The sequence below is a fragment of the Chelonia mydas genome, chromosome 2 (assembly GCF_015237465.2).
Source record: "Chelonia mydas isolate rCheMyd1 chromosome 2, rCheMyd1.pri.v2, whole genome shotgun sequence".
In the NCBI taxonomy this organism is placed as follows: Eukaryota; Metazoa; Chordata; order Testudines; family Cheloniidae; genus Chelonia; species Chelonia mydas.
In genome coordinates this window covers 73,657,737-73,667,071 of record NC_057850.1, presented here as the reverse complement: position 1 = coordinate 73,667,071, position 9,335 = coordinate 73,657,737, and positions in this window count along the sequence as shown.

Sequence of the window (9,335 nt, the reverse complement as noted above, 5' to 3'; positions counted from 1 at the left end):
TAAAAAAGAGCCACCATGGCTTAACATCCATGTAAAGAAGAAGTGAGAGATAAAAAGGCATCTCAAGTTGCAATGGGGGAGGTTTAGATTGGATATTAGGAAAAACTTTTTCACTAAGAGGGTGGTGAAACACTGGAATGCGTTACCTAGGGAGGTGGTAGAATCTCCTTCCTTAGAGGTTTTTAAGGTCAGGCTTGACAAAGCCCTGGCTGGGATGATTTAACTGGGACTTGGTCCTGCTTTGAGCAGGGGGTTGGACTAGATGACCTTCTGGGGTCCCTTCCAACCCTGATATTCTATGATTCTATGATTCTATGATCTTTTAAAAAATGGAAGTCAAATCCTAGTGAGGTACATAGAAAGGAGCATAAACACTGCCAAATTAAATGTAAAAATGTAATAAGAAAAGCCAAAAAGGAGTTTGAAGAACAGCTAGCCAAAAACTCAAAAGGTAATAACAAAATGTTTAAGTACATCAGAAGCAGGAAGCCTGCTAAACAACCAGTGGGGCCCCTGGACGATTGAGATACAAAAGGAGCACTTAAAGACAATAAAGTCATCCCAGAGAAACTAAATGAATTATTTGCTTCAGTCTTCACGGCTGAGGATGTTAGGGAGATTTCCAAACCTGAGCTGTCTTTTGTAGGTGACAAATCTGAAGAATTGTCACAGATTGAAGTGTCACTAGAGGAGGTTTTGGGCTTAACTGAGAAACTTAACAGTAACAAGTCACCGGGACCAGATGGCATTCACCCAAGAGTTCTGAAAGAACTCAAATGTGAAATTGCGGAACTATTTACTATGGTTTGTAATCTGTCCTTTAAATCAGCTACTGTACCCAATGACTGGAAGGTAGCTAATGTAACGCCAATATTTAAGAAGGGCTCTTGAGGTGATCCTGGCAATTACAGACCAGTAAGTCTAACGTCAGTACCAGGCAAATTAGTTGAAACAATAGTAAAGAATAAAATTGTCAGACACATAGAAGAACATAAATTGTTGTGCAAAAGTCAACATGGTTTCTGTAAAGGGAGATCTTGTTTTACTAATCTATTAGAGTTCTTTGAGGGGGTCAACAAGCATGTGGACAAGGAGGATCTAGTGGACATAGTGTACTTAGATTTCCAGAATGCCTTTGACAAGGTCCCTCACCAAAGGTTCTTATGTAAATTAAGTTGTCATGGGATAAGAAGGAAGATCCTTTCATGGATTGAGATCTGGTTAAAAGACAGGGAACAAAGGGTAGGAATAAATGGTAAATTTTCAGAATGGAGAGGGGTAACTAGTGGTGTTCCCCACGGGTCAGTCCTAGGACCAATCCTATTCAACTTATTCATAAATGATCTGGAGAAAGGGGTAAACAGTGAGGTGGAAAAGTTTGCAGATGATACTAAACTGCTCAAGATAGTTAAGACCAAAGCAGACTGTGAAGAACTTCAAAAAGATCTCACAAAACTAAGTGATTGGGCAACAAAATGGCAAATGAAATTTATTGTGGATAAATGTAAAGTAATGCACGCTGGAAAAAATAACCCCAACTACACATACAATATGATGGGGGCTAATTTAGCTACAACTAATCAGGAGAAAGACCTTGGAGTCATCATGGATAGTTCTCTGAAGACGTCCACACAGTGTGAAGTGGCAGTCAAAAAAGAAAACGGGATGTTAGGAATCATTTAAAAAGGGATAGAGAATAAGACAGAGAATATCTTATTGCTCTTATATAAATCCATGGTACACCCACATCTTGAATACTGCGTACAGATGTGGTCCCCTCATCTCAAAAAAGATATACTGGCATTAGAAAAGGTTCAGAAAAGGTCAACTAAAATGATTAGGGGTTTGGAACAGGTCCCATATGAGGAGAGATTAAAGAGGCTAGGACTTTTCAGCTTGGAAAAGAGGAGACTAAGGGGGGATATGATAGAGGTATATAAAATCATGAGTGGTGTGGAGAAAGTGAATCAGGAAAAGTTATTTACTTGTTCCAATAATATAAGAACTAGGGGCCACCAAATGAAATGAATGGGTAGCAGGTTTAAAACAAATAAAAGGAAGTTCTTCACTCAGCGCACAGTCAACCTGTGGAACTCCTTCCCTGAGGAGATTGTGAAGGCTAGGACTATAACAGGGTTTAAAAGAGAACTGGATAAATTCATGGAGGTTAAGTCCATTAATGGCTATTAGCCAGGATGGGTAAGGAATGGTGTCCCTAGCCTCTGTCAGAGGGTGGAGATGGATGGCAGGAGAGAGATCCCAAGATCATTACCTGTTAGGTTCGCTCCCTCTGGGGCACCTGGCATTGGCTACTGTTGGTAGACAGGACACTGGGCTGGATGGACCTTTGGTCTGACCCAGTATGGCCATTCTTATGAGACAGGTTAAAGAGAACAAACAAATTTAGAAAATTCTTCTAATACTGCAAGTTGATGTATCTGAATATGAGTCTTCTCTTTTTGAAGTGCTGTTAAAAACTTTCTTTGCAGAAGGTCTCTGGTTTAAAAATGCTATATCTTTGATGGAGTTCAGTACTGAAAAACAGATTAAAGATCTCACTCTTTACAGTCCTGTAAGAAAGCAATCTTGTCTTCAGACCATAAACATCTCAGCTACAGAGTGCAAAGATTTTTTTAATCAAATGAATACTGACATAAGCACAACTGCAACACAAGTACTCACAGCAGAAGTTCTCATATATCCTTGATCATACATTGTAGACTGAACTCTTATTAAAATAACCCTCCAAGGAAAAGTGAGAAGAAATCCAATAAAGGGAGAGATTATTTTTCTGAATATCAGAGATCTCTATCATAGCATCTAAATTAATCTTTAATCTAGTTAAATCTAGTCTAAAATGAATGTCGTTTTCTTGATAAAATTTGTTTTCAGTGGGAAAAATTTATTTATTACTACTTCACATTATTGCTGTCAAAGATTATCGAATAAAGAAACTGTGAAGTTTTTACTTATAGCATATTTTGATACAAGAGCATTTGGTTAGTGGGAAGAACGAAATAATATACATGTAACAGATTTTGGCAAAGCATTCTAAAGGTTCTCATGCCATTGTAGAAGAAATTCTTTGCTTTATATGTCTGTTTTATTTATGAATGATTTTGCCAAGTACCTAAATTCTCCAGTGGAACTACATGTACTCAAAGAGCAAAAGAGAAGAGGAAATGTGGCCCCCCTTACCAAGTCAGTAAGTACAAGAATATGCTCCACAGTACAAACTATTACTTTGCCATGATTGTTTTTAATCATTGCTAATCCTGTACAAAAAGTGCCAGTTAAATAAGAATAAGTTTCATTTTATAAAATGAAAACATGGCAATATACATGTAATCAAAACCAGTACACTACACATTTTACACAGATATTTTGTTTTTGTCAATTACAGAATTAGAGATGCACTTGTATTTGGATATACGGATGTTACCATTTTCAATATCCTCCAATCTTCCTTTTTATGGTTAAGAAGGCCTTGGTGTAAGACCACCTCAGGACATCTGGTTGTAAAAACACTGCAGCGAATGTAGATTAACTCAACAGTTGTTATAGTGTATAATTTAAATAAGACAGAACTAACTGGCTCAACATTTGGAAGTTACACAAACTGTTCATACTAAATACAGTTTGACAATGGAAATATTTTCTGTAACCTGTCTACTGGTGTATGTGGAATTTTCAACTAGAGTAAAATGCAGTATCTTATCACTTGGATTTCTTCACAATACTCTTGGAGGACGAGTAAGAAGGATTAATCTGCAGGAAGCACTGACAGGTCACCTGCAGTAGTACTTGACTGGTGAAAGAGTTACCTGAAAAGATGCCTGATGTAAGAGCTTGTTGGAAATCAGAATTACCGTTCTTGGGAAATATCAGCAATAAAAAAAAAATTGTTCCAAATCAGAGCAAAAAATCAAAATTTTGAAGCTTACTGTGAAACAAATTCTGAAAAAATTCAGTTTGGAACCATTGAAATATTTTGTTCCAATCATGTTGAAATGTTTTGTTTCAATAGGTAGAAACATTTAGTTTCAACTTTATCATTACATTTAGTTTTGGCCTTTACAGTGTATTCAAATATTAAGTAGAATACAAATATTGTATTATATTAGAATATTAATTAATAACCCCCTCAGTTTCTTCTAACTGCCCTTCAGCAGAGTCAGAATTGATTTGTGTTCTCCTTAGCTAGTAACTGTTTTCTATATAAATGATTTAGTCCAGGGGTAGTCTATTTTTGTCAAGGTCCAAATTTCTTGGTCAAGGTATAGTCAAGGTCCAGACTTCAGAAAAAATAACAACAATAATGATAATAATAAGTAAATAAAAAGATTTCAGGGTCCATTCAAAAACATCTGACAGTCCAGATTTGGCCCGCGGTCTGCCTATTGACTACCCCTGATTCTTCTTCGGGTGGTGTCCCTGTGGGTGCTCCCCTGCAGGTGTCAGTGCGTCCTGGCATTGTCAATCAGAGATTTATGGTAGTAGTGTCCTTGTGGGTCGTGCGTGCGCAGTTGGTGTCTCATGGTGCCATTGGTGCCTTATCTAGAGTGTGTGCGACCTGACCCCTCCAGTTCCTTCTCAACCATTCTCGGCCTGAGATGGAGATCTGGGGTAGTGTTAACCACTCTTCACAAAAACCTTAAAAATACATTTAAAATAGATAGTCACTTAGAAAGTTATAGTTAGAGTTAATTTTGTTTAGATAGTAAAAAAAATAGTTTTTAATTCCAGTTTTCCCTTCCCTATAGTTTCCCTACAGCGGGGTCTGTTTAACCATTGAATGATGCCTGGATTCCCAGGCTTTAAGAGATGTAGCTCATGCCACGAAGTAATGCCTATTTCTGACGGACACTCGTTATGTGTCCAATGTTTCAGTGAGGCGTATATCCCACAAAAATGCTCCGACTGTAATAATTTGAAAGCAAGAGCCTGGCAAGACCAGGATCTTCACTTGAAAATGATCCTGATGAAGAAATCTCTCCAACTGGAGACAGAACAATGGATCACCTCTCTGGGTACCCTCCTGTCAGCAAAAGGGGACATGCCTTCCTCTAAAAGATGGAGAGAGAAGAGAGCAAACTCCGCCGCAGAGAGTCCTGCAGAAACAACAGCAGTCTCCTGCCAGGTCACTACCCCCGATGCCAACACACGCTTGGGTGAGCACCTATGACGCTCCGGGCACCTCCGCCACCACCGGTCCTGAGACAAGGAGACACGGCACCAACCTCACCTGTGAGGAACTCAATGCCAAGACTCTCCCCAAGCATCATGCCTCCACCTCTGGCACCAACATCACAGTGGGCACCAAGAGAAAGCCAAATCAGCACTGACCGCGCCAATTAAAACACCATAGCATTTGCTGGTGCCAGTACCAGCACTGATGAAAGCGTTTCCATCAGCATTGGCGGTACCACCACATGCTATGCCACAAAAACAACTCATGTATGTGCTCCCACCGATTCCCTTGCTATCATGCGTAATACACAAGATACAAATAGACAAGGCCAAGGTCATCCTGATAGTCCCGACAAGGCCCAGACAAGCCTGGTACCCTTACCTGATGCAAATGGCAATATCCATGCCTTGAGCTCTCCCTCGCCGACCAGACCTGCTTTCACAGAACAATGGTCACACTCTTCATCCAAGTCCAGAGAAACTCCACCTGCAAGCATGGCTCCTGCATGATTCTATCATGGCGAACTAGCCTGTTCAGAACAAGTCAAACACGTATTATTGACCACAGAAATTGACCACACATAATACTTACCTTCAAAAATCATAAAGATTCTCCTCATGGTGTCAAGAGAAACATTTGATGGCCATTACAACACTGTTACCGATAGCGCTGGAATACCTATTGGAGCTAAAACACTTGGGTTTGGCAAATAGCTCAACCAAAGTACATCTCACGGCCATTACAGCATTCCATCAAGAGATCGAAAGGACCTGGATCGTCACACACCCAATTACTAGACACTTCCTTACCGGCCTCCAGAATGTTTACCCAGAGGTTCGCCCACCTGCTCCAGCCTGGGAGCTAAACCTGGTTCTGAAATGGCTCACCAGACCACCATTCAAACTTTTAGCCACCTGTTCCTTACTACATTTGTCTATGAAAGTGGCATTTTTGGTTGCTATCACTTCCGCCTGACGTATGAGTGAGATAGGGGCCCTCATGTCCAATCCCTCCTACACAATATTTTTCAAGGACAAGGTCACGTTACAACCACACCCAAAATTCTTACCGAAAATATCATAAGCCTTTCATAGAAACCAACCAATTCATCTTCCCAAAACCATTACCCAAAACCACACAGGACTCCAAGAGAAACCATCTTGACATTAGACGCGCATTAGCATTCTACTTAGAAAGGACCGAGCCTTTCTGAAAGTCCCCAAGACTTTTTGTGTCTACTACCAAGCATTCAAAAGGAGACTATCTAAATGGATCTCCACATGTATTCAATAATGCTATCAATTTCAGAATACTGAACTTCCTAAGGTCATCAGAGCTCATTCCACACACTCATTATCAACATTGGTAGCATTCCTAAAGAACATATCTATAATAGAAATATGTAGAGCAGACACTTGGGCCTCTGCCCTGATCACTATGCAATCACTCAAGGTTCCAGATCCGATGCCAAGTTGACCTAACCATACTTGCCTCTACAGCACAATTATCACCCTCTGTGGTACTGAGAGTACCACAAATTATCATGTGAAGAAGTGGGTATTCACCCATGAAACCTTATGCTCCAATATGTCTGTTAGTCTATAAGATGCCACAGGACTCTTTGCCACTAGTACAACAAAAAATATTTCAAACTTGGGGATTCCCCAAAATAGATTTTTGCAACGAAGGACAACAAAATGCCTCCTGTTTTGGCTCTCAAAGAGGTTGGAGTCAGGATGCTCTAGTAGATGTCTTTCTGATCCCTTAGTTGGATCATCTGCTCTGTGCATTTCCTCCTTTGCCCCTAATTCCCAAGGTGCTCAGGAAAGTGAGACAAGACTGGGCTGAAATGATCCTGGTGGCTCCAGCATAGCCATGGATATTTTGGTATGTGGACCTACTGCAACTCTCCATTCAATAACGTATAACTCCCTCTCCTGCCAGACAATCTTTCAGATTCCATCTGGATCCAAAGTCTCTTCAACTCATGACATAGAGGCTCTCTGTCTAACTTCCACAGACAGAAAATGTCCCAATGAGGTCCAGAGATTTATTATGGAACATAGAGAGCCATCAACCAGGAAAGCGTACACTGCTAATTGGAAATTATTTTCCTTATGGATGAAGATGAAACAGACTGATCCCCTACAAGCATCTGTTCCATTAATTCTGGATTATTTACTATAATTTAAATCATTCAGTATTCTTGTTTAGTTCAACCAAAGTTCATCTAGACTTTCATCCTCCTCTTCAAGGTTCTTCAGTAATTTCCCATCCTACAGTCACAAATTTTTTTAAAGGATTATTGCACACCTTTCCACCAATTAGGGATATGCCACCTTCATGGAATTTGAACTTAGTTCTCCAATCACTAATGTAACCTCCATTTGAGCCTCTTTCACTTTGCTCCCTTCACCATTTTTCAATTAAAGGGGCATTTTTGGTAGCTGTCACTTCTGTGCACAGAGTGAGTGAGATGCAAGACTTATGTCCAATCCTCTGTACACAGTTTTCCACACAGAGTAACTATGCAATCACATCCCAAATTTATCTCAAAAGACATTTCAGACTTTCACATTAACCAGTATATACACTTACCTGTGTTTTTTCCAAAACCTCATTAATCCCCTGATGAAGTGAATTTGCAAACACTGGATGGCAGGAGATCTCTCTCATACTATCTTAGGAGCACAAGACCATTGAGGAAATCTCCTAGACTCTTTATTGCACATGGTAGTCTTCAAAGGGCAAACCAGTCTTCTCTCAAAGATTATCAAGATGTATTACAGACTGTCTAAAAATTTCTTATATAACCCTTCTGCCAAGTGGAGTTAGCGGCAACAAATGTAACCCAACATCAGCCAAAAGTGATCATTTTGACAAAGCAGCTCCTTCCTGCTGCTCATCTCAGCAGAGTAGGCATGTCTACACAAACATGATCTGTTTCTGAAGTCTCTTCCCCCAGCTCATCACTAGATGTCAGGAGAGAGCTCGGTCAGACCTTGCTTACACTTACTTTGTCAACAATCTACAGCCTCCAGTTTGAGTAACTGCTCATTCCACTACATCACAAGTGGTCTCAGCAGCAGGCTTCAGCAGGATACCAATGGCTGAAATTTGCAGAGCAGTGACTTAGTCTTCAGTGCCCAAATTTATTAACCATTATTCCTTAGTATCAGCCTCCAGAGCAGATGCACAAGTGGGAAGAACATTCCTACAATCTCTATTTAAATGAGTTTCTAGTTCCCACCACCTGAATCACCACATTGCTTGTTAATCACCATGAGTGGGAGACACATAAACAGGAACATGAAGAAGAAAGAACAGTTACTTAACTTATAGTTGGTTTTCTAGATATTCTGTGCATGTAGATCCTGTAACCCACCCTCCATCCCCACAGCTCAGAGACTCTTTGAGACACTGGATGACAAGAAGGAACTGAGAGGGTGAGTGAGGTTGTGCTGCCCTTTGTACCCTTGGGGTGATAGTGCAAGGAAATGAAGGTCACAAGCATTTCCCCTACTGGACACAGCTGTTGAAGCTTCTGAACCCTTGTACTAGAGGGGTAACCATACCATGAGTGGGATCCCCAAGCACAGAACATCTCAAAGAACCAGTTACTATAACATAAATAACTATTCTTTTTGACAATGTTGAAACATTTTATTTAGATTTTGACCTTTTTAATGAAAAAATTAAAATAAACTAACTTGAATTTCTTAAAGAAAAATTGTTTCGAACAGAAAATTTGAACATATCATTTTGAAAATGTCAAAATGGGACTTGACAATTATAAAACTTTTTTCAGTTCTTCCAAATGGGAAATTAATCAGAACCAAGCCTTTCCTGAAAAATGTTTCAGTTGTGACAAATCAGAATTTTTTTATGGATAAATATTTTGTGAAAGGAATCCTGAACAGCTCTAGTCATTAGTATCTTCTTGACAACAGGAACTGTGACATGACTTAGGGATTGTCTATATGGCACATTATTGCATGGCAGACCAGAATGTAACTCTACAATGCGCCAGCTTACCACACAGTAACATCCCACTACTACAGCACAGTGACAGTCCCGGAGTGCGGATTAACATACTACAACTTCAAAGTTTGCTGTAGATTCACATGCTGGCTTGCAGCATGGT